The sequence below is a fragment of the Phyllobates terribilis genome, unplaced genomic scaffold (assembly GCF_046119375.1).
Source record: "Phyllobates terribilis strain yellow unplaced genomic scaffold, ASM4611937v1 Scaffold_30__1_contigs__length_15301838, whole genome shotgun sequence".
NCBI classification, from domain to species: domain Eukaryota; kingdom Metazoa; phylum Chordata; class Amphibia; order Anura; family Dendrobatidae; genus Phyllobates; species Phyllobates terribilis.
Window position 1 is genome coordinate 9,112,740 of NW_027362790.1, and position 15,385 is coordinate 9,128,124.

Here is a 15,385-nt window from a genome sequence, read left to right on the forward strand (position 1 = left end):
CAGTCACAGTCACCTCCTTTTCTTGCAGACCAAACAAAGGTTCCCATCTAACTCCTTCCAAGCAGGGGTCACTAGAGTGACCACGGAGCCATTCAAAGACATTAAGGCAAACATCCTGGTCCATAAAGGTAACGTCATAATTACCTTGACGTGAAAATTCGTTGACACTGAAGATCTCAGAACGTCTTGCTCCAGCTTTGCCTTCAACGATGTCTTGGACAATGAAAACCACGTTGTTCTTGTTCTGGTCAGATGGATCCACGGACAAACGGATGGTGTTCTTCACAAAAGACTTCTTGGATTCTGTCGGTATGGAATACCACAGGAAAAAGCAGAAAATCCTCCACAAAAGGGTCCGGATTCCTCCAGGAGACTCGCACCAATCAAGGTACAGTCATACGATCGCAGCCAAAAGGCCGAGAAGCGATAACCAGAATTGGTTTCAAACTACGGAGCCACCCAAGGATCCTGAAAAGTCCATTTGTGGAGATGAGCTCCTGGACTCCCGTTAAGAAGACATGTTGTCAACCTCTAGATCCCTTACATGCCTGCACTTTTCGGCTTGCTGCTGCTGCAATCCACGCGTTTTAGATCTGCATAACTCCACCTCTTTAAACACAGCACCTTCACCCCCTGCTGTTCCCACCCGCCTCAACACCGTTGGAAGGGAGGAGAACCAATTAAGGCGGGGGGTGGGGTGGAACGAGCAGCTGTCTACCCTTAGCAGGAGGGCTCCTGATTACATACCTCTCCTGCTGCTGCTGCTGCTGGCTGTCCAGCAGCAGACTGAAGGTGGCTGCTGCTGTGCACAGGTATATAAAGGCTCAGAGCCTATTATGACACGCGCAGCCAGCGTTCCATTGCCACATTCCATCTACTGCAGGCAGGATACCTGGCTGGCTGAATGTCGCTGAGAAGCTCACAGAGACCGCCATAAGCAACAGTTTAACAGAATGCCACAGACTAATCAACCAAACTTTTTGGGTTGGGTTCTCTTTTATAGTCTGCAGGCATTAAATGAAAGAAGTCAGTGTTCCAGCAGAAGGAGACAACGTTTCAGAAAAGGCATTGTAGCAAACCAAAAAAGAAATTTTAAGCGCAGCAGAGTAACCAGCGCACATACCTGTTAGCTCAGGTGAGTTTAAAAGGCTGCTGTTGATAACAAGGGCATTTGCTAAATAGATGGTGTGTGTGCAACAATATACTGAAAGGTCAATTATATTGTGCAGCTTATCTCACCACCTGTAGTTATTTAGGTGAAAGCTCCAAAATGCTTGCCTAATATGTCTGTTTATCCAAAAGGAAGTAAAAAGGGAGAGCTAGAAAGATAGCATTGCATCACATTACATGGCAATGCAATGCACAGTTGCTGAAGTTGAACCAAAATGAGCTTGTAATCTGGCTTCTGCAACTTTGAACATGAAAAATCCAATGAGGAGAAGAAAAGCAAAGCCAAAGAGTCCATCCCAAAATCCGACAAACAAGCAAAATGAACAAAAAACATTGAATTCAATTCTTTCTGATTTTAGAAACTGCATTAAAGAAGGGGTGCACCGGTCCTGGAGATACTGCAATACCAGGTCAATGCGTGGAGTGGACAGAGCAAGCTCTTTTTCCATCTCCCTGTTCTAAAAATCCATTTAATATATGGTCCCCAGATAGGGGACGTATCAGATATTAAACTGATAAGAACAGATACTACACTTGATCTTAGCCAAAAGGCCGAGAAGCGATAACCAGAATTGGTTTCAAACTACGGAGCCACCCAAGGATCCTGAAAAGTCCATTTGTGGAGATGAGCTCCTGGACTCCCGTTAAGAAGACATGTTGTCAACCTCTAGATCCCTTACATGCCTGCACTTTTCGGCTTGCTGCTGCAATCCACGCGTTTTAGATCTGCATAACTCCACCTCTTTAAACACAGCACCTTCACCCCCTGCTGTTCCCACCCGCCTCAACACCGTTGGAAGGGAGGAGAACCAATTAAGGCGGGGGGTGGGGTGGAACGAGCAGCTGTCTACCCTTAGCAGGAGGGCTCCTGATTACATACCTCTCCTGCTGCTGCTGCTGCTGGCTGTCCAGCAGCAGACTGAAGGTGGCTGCTGCTGTGCACAGGTATATAAAGGCTCAGAGCCTATTATGACACGCGCAGCCAGCGTTCCATTGCCACATTCCATCTACTGCAGGCAGGATACCTGGCTGGCTGAATGTCGCTGAGAAGCTCACAGAGACCGCCATAAGCAACAGTTTAACAGAATGCCACAGACTAATCAACCAAACTTTTTGGGTTGGGTTCTCTTTTATAGTCTGCAGGCATTAAATGAAAGAAGTCAGTGTTCCAGCAGAAGGAGACAACGTTTCAGAAAAGGCATTGTAGCAAACCAAAAAAGAAATTTTAAGCGCAGCAGAGTAACCAGCGCACATACCTGTTAGCTCAGGTGAGTTTAAAAGGCTGCTGTTGATAACAAGGGCATTTGCTAAATAGATGGTGTGTGTGCAACAATATACTGAAAGGTCAATTATATTGTGCAGCTTATCTCACCACCTGTAGTTATTTAGGTGAAAGCTCCAAAATGCTTGCCTAATATGTCTGTTTATCCAAAAGGAAGTAAAAAGGGAGAGCTAGAAAGATAGCATTGCATCACATTACATGGCAATGCAATGCACAGTTGCTGAAGTTGAACCAAAATGAGCTTGTAATCTGGCTTCTGCAACTTTGAACATGAAAAATCCAATGAGGAGAAGAAAAGCAAAGCCAAAGAGTCCATCCCAAAATCCGACAAACAAGCAAAATGAACAAAAAACATTGAATTCAATTCTTTCTGATTTTAGAAACTGCATTAAAGAAGGGGTGCACCGGTCCTGGAGATACTGCAATACCAGGTCAATGCGTGGAGTGGACAGAGCAAGCTCTTTTTCCATCTCCCTGTTCTAAAAATCCATTTAATATATGGTCCCCAGATAGGGGACGTATCAGATATTAAACTGATAAGAACAGATACTACACTTGATCTTAGGCAAAAGGCCGAGAAGCGATAACCAGAATTGGTTTCAAACTACGGAGCCACCCAAGGATCCTGAAAAGTCCATTTGTGGAGATGAGCTCCTGGACTCCCGTTAAGAAGACATGTTGTCAACCTCTAGATCCCTTACATGCCTGCACTTTTCGGCTTGCTGCTGCTGCAATCCACGCGTTTTAGATCTGCATAACTCCACCTCTTTAAACACAGCACCTTCACCCCCTGCTGTTCCCACCCGCCTCAACACCGTTGGAAGGGAGGAGAACCAATTAAGGCGGGGGGTGGGGTGGAACGAGCAGCTGTCTACCCTTAGCAGGAGGGCTCCTGATTACATACCTCTCCTGCTGCTGCTGCTGCTGGCTGTCCAGCAGCAGACTGAAGGTGGCTGCTGCTGTGCACAGGTATATAAAGGCTCAGAGCCTATTATGACACGCGCAGCCAGCGTTCCATTGCCACATTCCATCTACTGCAGGCAGGATACCTGGCTGGCTGAATGTCGCTGAGAATCTCACAGAGACCGCCATAAGCAACAGTTTAACAGAATGCCACAGACTAATCAACCAAACTTTTTGGGTTGGGTTCTCTTTTATAGTCTGCAGGCATTAAATGAAAGAAGTCAGTGTTCCAGCAGAAGGAGACAACGTTTCAGAAAAGGCATTGTAGCAAACCAAAAAAGAAATTTTAAGCGCAGCAGAGTAACCAGCGCACATACCTGTTAGCTCAGGTGAGTTTAAAAGGCTGCTGTTGATAACAAGGGCATTTGCTAAATAGATGGTGTGTGTGCAACAATACACTGAAAGGTCAATTATATTGTGCAGCTTATCTCACCACCTGTAGTTATTTAGGTGAAAGCTCCAAAATGCTTGCCTAATATGTCTGTTTATCCAAAAGGAAGTAAAAAGGGAGAGCTAGAAAGATAGCATTGCATCACATTACATGGCAATGCAATGCACAGTTGCTGAAGTTGAACCAAAATGAGCTTGTAATCTGGCTTCTGCAACTTTGAACATGAAAAATCCAATGAGGAGAAGAAAAGCAAAGCCAAAGAGTCCATCCCAAAATCCGACAAACAAGCAAAATGAACAAAAAACATTGAATTCAATTCTTTCTGATTTTAGAAACTGCATTAAAGAAGGGGTGCACCGGTCCTGGAGATACTGCAATACCAGGTCAATGCGTGGAGTGGACAGAGCAAGCTCTTTTTCCATCTCCCTGTTCTAAAAATCCATTTAATATATGGTCCCCAGATAGGGGACGTATCAGATATTAAACTGATAAGAACAGATACTACACTTGATCTTAGCCAAAAGGCCGAGAAGCGATAACCAGAATTGGTTTCAAACTACGGAGCCACCCAAGGATCCTGAAAAGTCCATTTGTGGAGATGAGCTCCTGGACTCCCGTTAAGAAGACATGTTGTCAACCTCTAGATCCCTTACATGCCTGCACTTTTCGGCTTGCTGCTGCTGCAATCCACGCGTTTTAGATCTGCATAACTCCACCTCTTTAAACACAGCACCTTCACCCCCTGCTGTTCCCACCCGCCTCAACACCGTTGGAAGGGAGGAGAACCAATTAAGGCGGGGGGTGGGGTGGAACGAGCAGCTGTCTACCCTTAGCAGGAGGGCTCCTGATTACATACCTCTCCTGCTGCTGCTGCTGCTGGCTGTCCAGCAGCAGACTGAAGGTGGCTGCTGCTGTGCACAGGTATATAAAGGCTCAGAGCCTATTATGACACGCGCAGCCAGCGTTCCATTGCCACATTCCATCTACTGCAGGCAGGATACCTGGCTGGCTGAATGTCGCTGAGAAGCTCACAGAGACCGCCATAAGCAACAGTTTAACAGAATGCCACAGACTAATCAACCAAACTTTTTGGGTTGGGTTCTCTTTTATAGTCTGCAGGCATTAAATGAAAGAAGTCAGTGTTCCAGCAGAAGGAGACAACGTTTCAGAAAAGGCATTGTAGCAAACCAAAAAAGAAATTTTAAGCGCAGCAGAGTAACCAGCGCACATACCTGTTAGCTCAGGTGAGTTTAAAAGGCTGCTGTTGATAACAAGGGCATTTGCTAAATAGATGGTGTGTGTGCAACAATATACTGAAAGGTCAATTATATTGTGCAGCTTATCTCACCACCTGTAGTTATTTAGGTGAAAGCTCCAAAATGCTTGCCTAATATGTCTGTTTATCCAAAAGGAAGTAAAAAGGGAGAGCTAGAAAGATAGCATTGCATCACATTACATGGCAATGCAATGCACAGTTGCTGAAGTTGAACCAAAATGAGATTGTAATCTGGCTTCTGCAACTTTGAACATGAAAAATCCAATGAGGAGAAGAAAAGCAAAGCCAAAGAGTCCATCCCAAAATCCGACAAACAAGCAAAATGAACAAAAAACATTGAATTCAATTCTTTCTGATTTTAGAAACTGCATTAAAGAAGGGGTGCACCGGTCCTGGAGATACTGCAATACCAGGTCAATGCGTGGAGTGTACAGAGCAAGATCTTTTTCCATCTCCCTGTTCTAAAAATCCATTTAATATATGGTCCCCAGATAGGGGACGTATCAGATATTAAACTGATAAGAACAGATACTACACTTGATCTTAGCCAAAAGGCCGAGAAGCGATAACCAGAATTGGTTTCAAACTACGGAGCCACCCAAGGATCCTGAAAAGTCCATTTGTGGAGATGAGCTCCTGGACTCCCGTTAAGAAGACATGTTGTCAACCTCTAGATCCCTTACATGCCTGCACTTTTCGGCTTGCTGCTGCTGCAATCCACGCGTTTTAGATCTGCATAACTCCACCTCTTTAAACACAGCACCTTCACCCCCTGCTGTTCCCACCCGCCTCAACACCGTTGGAAGGGAGGAGAACCAATTAAGGCGGGGGGTGGGGTGGAACGAGCAGCTGTCTACCCTTAGCAGGAGGGCTCCTGATTACATACCTCTCCTGCTGCTGCTGCTGCTGGCTGTCCAGCAGCAGACTGAAGGTGGCTGCTGCTGTGCACAGGTATATAAAGGCTCAGAGCCTATTATGACACGCGCAGCCAGCGTTCCATTGCCACATTCCATCTACTGCAGGCAGGATACCTGGCTGGCTGAATGTCGCTGAGAAGCTCACAGAGACCGCCATAAGCAACAGTTTAACAGAATGCCACAGACTAATCAACCAAACTTTTTGGGTTGGGTTCTCTTTTATAGTCTGCAGGCATTAAATGAAAGAAGTCAGTGTTCCAGCAGAAGGAGACAACGTTTCAGAAAAGGCATTGTAGCAAACCAAAAAAGAAATTTTAAGCGCAGCAGAGTAACCAGCGCACATACCTGTTAGCTCAGGTGAGTTTAAAAGGCTGCTGTTGATAACAAGGGCATTTGCTAAATAGATGGTGTGTGTGCAACAATATACTGAAAGGTCAATTATATTGTGCAGCTTATCTCACCACCTGTAGTTATTTAGGTGAAAGCTCCAAAATGCTTGCCTAATATGTCTGTTTATCCAAAAGGAAGTAAAAAGGGAGAGCTAGAAAGATAGCATTGCATCACATTACATGGCAATGCAATGCACAGTTGCTGAAGTTGAACCAAAATGAGCTTGTAATCTGGCTTCTGCAACTTTGAACATGAAAAATCCAATGAGGAGAAGAAAAGCAAAGCCAAAGAGTCCATCCCAAAATCCGACAAACAAGCAAAATGAACAAAAAACATTGAATTCAATTCTTTCTGATTTTAGAAACTGCATTAAAGAAGGGGTGCACCGGTCCTGGAGATACTGCAATACCAGGTCAATGCGTGGAGTGGACAGAGTAAGCTCTTTTTCCATCTCCCTGTTCTAAAACTCCATTTAATATATGGTCCACAGATAGGGGACGTATCAGATATTAAACTGATAAGAACAGATACTACACTTGATCTTAGCCAAAAGGCCGAGAAGCGATAACCAGAATTGGTTTCAAACTACGGAGCCACCCAAGGATCCTGAAAAGTCCATTTGTGGAGATGAGCTCCTGGACTCCCGTTAAGAAGACATGTTGTCAACCTCTAGATCCCTTACATGCCTGCACTTTTCGGCTTGCTGCTGCTGCAATCCACGCGTTTTAGATCTGCATAACTCCACCTCTTTAAACACAGCACCTTCACCCCCTGCTGTTCCCACCCGCCTCAACACTGTTGGAAGGGAGGAGAACCAATTAAGGCGGGGGGTGGGGTGGAACGAGCAGCTGTCTACCCTTAGCAGGAGGGCTCCTGATTACATACCTCTCCTGCTGCTGCTGCTGCTGGCTGTCCAGCAGCAGACTGAAGGTGGCTGCTGCTGTGCACAGGTATATAAAGGCTCAGAGCCTATTATGACACGGGCAGCCAGCGTTCTATTGCCACATTCCATCTACTGCAGGCAGGATACCTGGCTGGCTGAATGTCGCTGAGAAGCTCACAGAGACCGCCATAAGCAACAGTTTAACAGAATGCCACAGACTAATCAACCAAACTTTTTGGGTTGGGTTCTCTTTTATAGTCTGCAGGCATTAAATGAAAGAAGTCAGTGTTCCAGCAGAAGGAGACAACGTTTCAGAAAAGGCATTGTAGCAAACCAAAAAAGAAATTTTAAGCGCAGCAGAGTAACCAGCGCACATACCTGTTAGCTCAGGTGAGTTTAAAAGGCTGCTGTTGATAACAAGGGCATTTGCTAAATAGATGGTGTGTGTGCAACAATATACTGAAAGGTCAATTATATTGTGCAGCTTATCTCACCACCTGTAGTTATTTAGGTGAAAGCTCCAAAATGCTTGCCTAATATGTCTGTTTATCCAAAAGGAAGTAAAAAGGGAGAGCTAGAAAGATAGCATTGCATCACATTACATGGCAATGCAATGCACAGTTGCTGAAGTTGAACCAAAATGAGCTTGTAATCTGGCTTCTGCAACTTTGAACATGAAAAATCCAATGAGGAGAAGAAAAGCAAAGCCAAAGAGTCCATCCCAAAATCCGACAAACAAGCAAAATGAACAAAAAACATTGAATTCAATTCTTTCTGATTTTAGAAACTGCATTAAAGAAGGGGTGCACCGGTCCTGGAGATACTGCAATACCAGGTCAATGCGTGGAGTGGACAGAGCAAGCTCTTTTTCCATCTCCCTGTTCTAAAAATCCATTTAATATATGGTCCCCAGATAGGGGACGTATCAGATATTAAACTGATAAGAACAGATACTACACTTGATCTTAGCCAAAAGGCCGAGAAGCGATAACCAGAATTGGTTTCAAACTACGGAGCCACCCAAGGATCCTGAAAAGTCCATTTGTGGAGATGAGCTCCTGGACTCCCGTTAAGAAGACATGTTGTCAACCTCTAGATCCCTTACATGCCTGCACTTTTCGGCTTGCTGCTGCTGCAATCCACGCGTTTTAGATCTGCATAACTCCACCTCTTTAAACACAGCACCTTCACCCCCTGCTGTTCCCACCCGCCTCAACACCGTTGGAAGGGAGGAGAACCAATTAAGGCGGGGGGTGGGGTGGAACGAGCAGCTGTCTACCCTTAGCAGGAGGGCTCCTGATTACATACCTCTCCTGCTGCTGCTGCTGCTGGCTGTCCAGCAGCAGACTGAAGGTGGCTGCTGCTGTGCACAGGTATATAAAGGCTCAGAGCCTATTATGACACGCGCAGCCAGCGTTCCATTGCCACATTCCATCTACTGCAGGCAGGATACCTGGCTGGCTGAATGTCGCTGAGAAGCTCACAGAGACCGCCATAAGCAACAGTTTAACAGAATGCCACAGACTAATCAACCAAACTTTTTGGGTTGGGTTCTCTTTTATAGTCTGCAGGCATTAAATGAAAGAAGTCAGTGTTCCAGCAGAAGGAGACAACGTTTCAGAAAAGGCATTGTAGCAAACCAAAAAAGAAATTTTAAGCGCAGCAGAGTAACCAGCGCACATACCTGTTAGCTCAGGTGAGTTTAAAAGGCTGCTGTTGATAACAAGGGCATTTGCTAAATAGATGGTGTGTGTGCAACAATATACTGAAAGGTCAATTATATTGTGCAGCTTATCTCACCACCTGTAGTTATTTAGGTGAAAGCTCCAAAATGCTTGCCTAATATGTCTGTTTATCCAAAAGGAAGTAAAAAGGGAGAGCTAGAAAGATAGCATTGCATCACATTACATGGCAATGCAATGCACAGTTGCTGAAGTTGAACCAAAATGAGCTTGTAATCTGGCTTCTGCAACTTTGAACATGAAAAATCCAATGAGGAGAAGAAAAGCAAAGCCAAAGAGTCCATCCCAAAATCCGACAAACAAGCAAAATGAACAAAAAACATTGAATTCAATTCTTTCTGATTTTAGAAACTGCATTAAAGAAGGGGTGCACCGGTCCTGGAGATACTGCAATACCAGGTCAATGCGTGGAGTGTACAGAGCAAGATCTTTTTCCATCTCCCTGTTCTAAAAATCCATTTAATATATGGTCCCCAGATAGGGGACGTATCAGATATTAAACTGATAAGAACAGATACTACACTTGATCTTAGCCAAAAGGCCGAGAAGCGATAACCAGAATTGGTTTCAAACTACGGAGCCACCCAAGGATCCTGAAAAGTCCATTTGTGGAGATGAGCTCCTGGACTCCCGTTAAGAAGACATGTTGTCAACCTCTAGATCCCTTACATGCCTGCACTTTTCGGCTTGCTGCTGCTGCAATCCACGCGTTTTAGATCTGCATAACTCCACCTCTTTAAACACAGCACCTTCACCCCCTGCTGTTCCCACCCGCCTCAACACCGTTGGAAGGGAGGAGAACCAATTAAGGCGGGGGGTGGGGTGGAACGAGCAGCTGTCTACCCTTAGCAGGAGGGCTCCTGATTACATACCTCTCCTGCTGCTGCTGCTGCTGGCTGTCCAGCAGCAGACTGAAGGTGGCTGCTGCTGTGCACAGGTATATAAAGGCTCAGAGCCTATTATGACACGCGCAGCCAGCGTTCCATTGCCACATTCCATCTACTGCAGGCAGGATACCTGGCTGGCTGAATGTCGCTGAGAAGCTCACAGAGACCGCCATAAGCAACAGTTTAACAGAATGCCACAGACTAATCAACCAAACTTTTTGGGTTGGGTTCTCTTTTATAGTCTGCAGGCATTAAATGAAAGAAGTCAGTGTTCCAGCAGAAGGAGACAACGTTTCAGAAAAGGCATTGTAGCAAACCAAAAAAGAAATTTTAAGCGCAGCAGAGTAACCAGCGCACATACCTGTTAGCTCAGGTGAGTTTAAAAGGCTGCTGTTGATAACAAGGGCATTTGCTAAATAGATGGTGTGTGTGCAACAATATACTGAAAGGTCAATTATATTGTGCAGCTTATCTCACCACCTGTAGTTATTTAGGTGAAAGCTCCAAAATGCTTGCCTAATATGTCTGTTTATCCAAAAGGAAGTAAAAAGGGAGAGCTAGAAAGATAGCATTGCATCACATTACATGGCAATGCAATGCACAGTTGCTGAAGTTGAACCAAAATGAGCTTGTAATCTGGCTTCTGCAACTTTGAACATGAAAAATCCAATGAGGAGAAGAAAAGCAAAGCCAAAGAGTCCATCCCAAAATCCGACAAACAAGCAAAATGAACAAAAAACATTGAATTCAATTCTTTCTGATTTTAGAAACTGCATTAAAGAAGGGGTGCACCGGTCCTGGAGATACTGCAATACCAGGTCAATGCGTGGAGTGGACAGAGCAAGCTCTTTTTCCATCTCCCTGTTCTAAAACTCCATTTAATATATGGTCCACAGATAGGGGACGTATCAGATATTAAACTGATAAGAACAGATACTACACTTGATCTTAGCCAAAAGGCCGAGAAGCGATAACCAGAATTGGTTTCAAACTACGGAGCCACCCAAGGATCCTGAAAAGTCCATTTGTGGAGATGAGCTCCTGGACTCCCGTTAAGAAGACATGTTGTCAACCTCTAGATCCCTTACATGCCTGCACTTTTCGGCTTGCTGCTGCTGCAATCCACGCGTTTTAGATCTGCATAACTCCACCTCTTTAAACACAGCACCTTCACCCCCTGCTGTTCCCACCCGCCTCAACACTGTTGGAAGGGAGGAGAACCAATTAAGGCGGGGGGTGGGGTGGAACGAGCAGCTGTCTACCCTTAGCAGGAGGGCTCCTGATTACATACCTCTCCTGCTGCTGCTGCTGCTGGCTGTCCAGCAGCAGACTGAAGGTGGCTGCTGCTGTGCACAGGTATATAAAGGCTCAGAGCCTATTATGACACGGGCAGCCAGCGTTCTATTGCCACATTCCATCTACTGCAGGTAGGATACCTGGCTGGCTGAATGTCGCTGAGAAGCTCACAGAGACCGCCATAAGCAACAGTTTAACAGAATGCCACAGACTAATCAACCAAACTTTTTGGGTTGGGTTCTCTTTTATAGTCTGCAGGCATTAAATGAAAGAAGTCAGTGTTCCAGCAGAAGGAGACAACGTTTCAGAAAAGGCATTGTAGCAAACCAAAAAAGAAATTTTAAGCGCAGCAGAGTAACCAGCGCACATACCTGTTAGCTCAGGTGAGTTTAAAAGGCTGCTGTTGATAACAAGGGCATTTGCTAAATAGATGGTGTGTGTGCAACAATATACTGAAAGGTCAATTATATTGTGCAGCTTATCTCACCACCTGTAGTTATTTAGGTGAAAGCTCCAAAATGCTTGCCTAATATGTCTGTTTATCCAAAAGGAAGTAAAAAGGGAGAGCTAGAAAGATAGCATTGCATCACATTACATGGCAATGCAATGCACAGTTGCTGAAGTTGAACCAAAATGAGCTTGTAATCTGGCTTCTGCAACTTTGAACATGAAAAATCCAATGAGGAGAAGAAAAGCAAAGCCAAAGAGTCCATCCCAAAATCCGACAAACAAGCAAAATGAACAAAAAACATTGAATTCAATTCTTTCTGATTTTAGAAACTGCATTAAAGAAGGGGTGCACCGGTCCTGGAGATACTGCAATACCAGGTCAATGCGTGGAGTGGACAGAGCAAGCTCTTTTTCCATCTCCCTGTTCTAAAAATCCATTTAATATATGGTCCCCAGATAGGGGACGTATCAGATATTAAACTGATAAGAACAGATACTACACTTGATCTTAGCCAAAAGGCCGAGAAGCGATAACCAGAATTGGTTTCAAACTACGGAGCCACCCAAGGATCCTGAAAAGTCCATTTGTGGAGATGAGCTCCTGGACTCCCGTTAAGAAGACATGTTGTCAACCTCTAGATCCCTTACATGCCTGCACTTTTCGGCTTGCTGCTGCTGCAATCCACGCGTTTTAGATCTGCATAACTCCACCTCTTTAAACACAGCACCTTCACCCCCTGCTGTTCCCACCCGCCTCAACACCGTTGGAAGGGAGGAGAACCAATTAAGGCGGGGGGTGGGGTGGAACGAGCAGCTGTCTACCCTTAGCAGGAGGGCTCCTGATTACATACCTCTCCTGCTGCTGCTGCTGCTGGCTGTCCAGCAGCAGACTGAAGGTGGCTGCTGCTGTGCACAGGTATATAAAGGCTCAGAGCCTATTATGACACGCGCAGCCAGCGTTCCATTGCCACATTCCATCTACTGCAGGCAGGATACCTGGCTGGCTGAATGTCGCTGAGAAGCTCACAGAGACCGCCATAAGCAACAGTTTAACAGAATGCCACAGACTAATCAACCAAACTTTTTGGGTTGGGTTCTCTTTTATAGTCTGCAGGCATTAAATGAAAGAAGTCAGTGTTCCAGCAGAAGGAGACAACGTTTCAGAAAAGGCATTGTAGCAAACCAAAAAAGAAATTTTAAGCGCAGCAGAGTAACCAGCGCACATACCTGTTAGCTCAGGTGAGTTTAAAAGGCTGCTGTTGATAACAAGGGCATTTGCTAAATAGATGGTGTGTGTGCAACAATATACTGAAAGGTCAATTATATTGTGCAGCTTATCTCACCACCTGTAGTTATTTAGGTGAAAGCTCCAAAATGCTTGCCTAATATGTCTGTTTATCCAAAAGGAAGTAAAAAGGGAGAGCTAGAAAGATAGCATTGCATCACATTACATGGCAATGCAATGCACAGTTGCTGAAGTTGAACCAAAATGAGCTTGTAATCTGGCTTCTGCAACTTTGAACATGAAAAATCCAATGAGGAGAAGAAAAGCAAAGCCAAAGAGTCCATCCCAAAATCCGACAAACAAGCAAAATGAACAAAAAACATTGAATTCAATTCTTTCTGATTTTAGAAACTGCATTAAAGAAGGGGTGCACCGGTCCTGGAGATACTGCAATACCAGGTCAATGCGTGGAGTGGACAGAGCAAGCTCTTTTTCCATCTCCTTGTTCTAAAAATCCATTTAATATATGGTCCCCAGATAGGGGACGTATCAGATATTAAACTGATAAGAACAGATTTTTTGATTGAATATATCTTTTATTAGCACAAAAAATAAGTTAACAGACAGTGTACAGTGCCGCAGCCCAGTACACACAGAATTCTACATCATATTTACATAGCATGAGGATACGACGCACTAACTAGACACATCACACCCCTATGCTACACAAAACACTCAATCTGAAAGAAAAAGCATGTCAATCAATACAGTACGACGAACTGTGATAAGGGATGGGGATTGGGAAAAAGGGGATGGGGAGGGGAAAATCACAGGCCCGAAGCTTTATTGAAAGACAAGACACATAAGGGGAGAGGGGGAGGAGGGGTTTAGTCCTCATCCTCGTCCTCCGGACCGTCCATGATGGAATAGTCTCTGAGCAGGCTGTGGATCAGCCTGCGGCAGTCCTGGATGGACATCCTCTCCCTCCTCAAGATGAGCCGGTTCCTGGCGACCCAAACGGCATCCTTGAAGCAGTTCATAAGGCGCCAAGCCTCCTGGATGGCTCCGACGGTATGAACCCCAGGGAAGAGTCCGTAAAGCACAGAATGGTGCGATAGGCTCGCCCTGGGGACAGAGTTCCTCAGGTCGTCCTCAAGTGCAGTCAATAGGCGCTGTGCAAATCCGCAGTCCCAAAAAGTGTGCAAAGATGTTTCCTCCACGAAGGGGCACCTTGGGCAGTACCGGGTCTTGCACAGGTTCCGGGCATGCATGAATGACCGGACGGGCAGTCCGCCCTGAATCGCCATCCACGACAAGTCCTTGTGCCCGTTGGTCAGCCTGTCAGACGACACATTTGTCCACACAGTCTCCAGCGTGTCCTGGTGAAGTCCTGTGATGTTCTCCACGTCATCCTTGGCTCTGATTAGCTTGTGGATAGTTTTGGGCTTCCACAAGTCGGGCTTGAGTCCCTCCAGTTGATGCTCCCCCACAAATTGAACGACGTCTCCGTAGAACCATGGCGTCGTCCAGTTGTAGGGGAAGGAGCTGTCCCACTTGTCCCAGCCGAGTCGCCTCCAAAGAGGAAGCAGGAAGAAGCGAGACATGGACCTGCCCGCGGAGCCATTCTTGACTTGCAAAGTCTGGCGGACACAATCACACACAAAAGAGGATCGCAGGAGGGTGGGGATATCTGGAACGCCCTTCCCACCCTTGCGAGGCTCCTTGTACATGACGGCCCGCCTGACTCTGTCCATCTTGGATCCCCAGACAAAGTGAAACACTGTCCTGGTAATGGCCCTGCACACAGTGACGTGTGGGGGCCAGGCCTGCGCCGTGTACTGCAAGACGGGCAGGACCTCATTACGCAGGACGAGTGCCTTACCCTCACAAGTGAGGTGTCTGAGGCTCCAGAGTCCGATCCGTTGCTTCACCTTGGCCAAGCGTTCTTGCCAGGACTTGAGGGCCGCTCCTTCCTTCCCGAACCAGACTCCCAGCACCTTGAGGAAATCCGGTTGAATGTTGAAGGGGAAGGGGGCGGAGGAGGCCGGCTGCCAATCCCCGAAGAGCATGGCTTCCGACTTCCTGCAGTTGACTTTGGCCCCTGAAGCCCGGCCGAACCTCTCACACGTCTGGACGAGGGCGTCGACTGAACCACGATCAGCGCAGAAGACGGTGACGTCGTCCATGTAGAGCGAGCACTTGACCTCGTGTCGTCCCGGACCCGGTGCGGTGATCCCTCTGATCTCTCCATTCTGCCGGATAGCCTCTGCGAAGAGTTCTATAACACAAACAAAAAGAAGAGGTGATAGAGGGCAGCCTTGTCTGACCCCAGAGAGGACAGAGAAGGGGTCAGTCTTCCAGCCGTTCACCAACACCGAGCTGTGGATATCAAAATACATCAGACGGACATACGAACAAAACATGTTACCCAAACCTAACCGGTGCAGAGCTCGGCCCATGAACTCGTGGGAAACCCGGTCGAAGGCCTTCTCCTGATCCAAGGAGACCAGGGC

General features: G+C 46.1%; 10 non-coding genes across 10 annotated transcripts; all 10 read right to left on the reverse strand.

Annotated features, from left to right (window-relative positions):
• Positions 1 to 1,543: 1,543 nt before the first annotated feature.
• Positions 1,544 to 1,734, reverse strand: LOC141178955 (U2 spliceosomal RNA). Its single transcript, XR_012255014.1, has one exon. It is a non-coding gene; the product is annotated as a U2 spliceosomal RNA (small nuclear RNA).
• Positions 1,735 to 2,846: 1,112 nt separating this feature from the next.
• On the reverse strand, positions 2,847 to 3,037 carry LOC141179650 (U2 spliceosomal RNA). The gene has a single exon (XR_012255645.1). It is a non-coding gene; the product is annotated as a U2 spliceosomal RNA (small nuclear RNA).
• Positions 3,038 to 4,152: 1,115 nt separating this feature from the next.
• LOC141178967 (U2 spliceosomal RNA) lies at positions 4,153 to 4,343 on the reverse strand. Its single transcript, XR_012255025.1, has one exon. It is a non-coding gene; the product is annotated as a U2 spliceosomal RNA (small nuclear RNA).
• Positions 4,344 to 5,458: 1,115 nt separating this feature from the next.
• On the reverse strand, positions 5,459 to 5,649 carry LOC141179652 (U2 spliceosomal RNA). Its single transcript, XR_012255647.1, has one exon. It is a non-coding gene; the product is annotated as a U2 spliceosomal RNA (small nuclear RNA).
• Positions 5,650 to 6,764: 1,115 nt separating this feature from the next.
• On the reverse strand, positions 6,765 to 6,955 carry LOC141179666 (U2 spliceosomal RNA). Its single transcript, XR_012255660.1, has one exon. It is a non-coding gene; the product is annotated as a U2 spliceosomal RNA (small nuclear RNA).
• A 1,115-nt stretch (positions 6,956 to 8,070) lies between these two features.
• On the reverse strand, positions 8,071 to 8,261 carry LOC141178979 (U2 spliceosomal RNA). Its single transcript, XR_012255036.1, has one exon. It is a non-coding gene; the product is annotated as a U2 spliceosomal RNA (small nuclear RNA).
• Positions 8,262 to 9,376: 1,115 nt separating this feature from the next.
• On the reverse strand, positions 9,377 to 9,567 carry LOC141179654 (U2 spliceosomal RNA). The gene has a single exon (XR_012255649.1). It is a non-coding gene; the product is annotated as a U2 spliceosomal RNA (small nuclear RNA).
• A 1,115-nt stretch (positions 9,568 to 10,682) lies between these two features.
• Positions 10,683 to 10,873, reverse strand: LOC141179644 (U2 spliceosomal RNA). Its single transcript, XR_012255640.1, has one exon. It is a non-coding gene; the product is annotated as a U2 spliceosomal RNA (small nuclear RNA).
• A 1,115-nt stretch (positions 10,874 to 11,988) lies between these two features.
• Positions 11,989 to 12,179, reverse strand: LOC141178992 (U2 spliceosomal RNA). Its single transcript, XR_012255048.1, has one exon. It is a non-coding gene; the product is annotated as a U2 spliceosomal RNA (small nuclear RNA).
• A 1,115-nt stretch (positions 12,180 to 13,294) lies between these two features.
• LOC141179704 (U2 spliceosomal RNA) lies at positions 13,295 to 13,487 on the reverse strand. Its single transcript, XR_012255692.1, has one exon. It is a non-coding gene; the product is annotated as a U2 spliceosomal RNA (small nuclear RNA).
• Between the last annotated feature and the right edge of the window lie 1,898 nt (positions 13,488 to 15,385).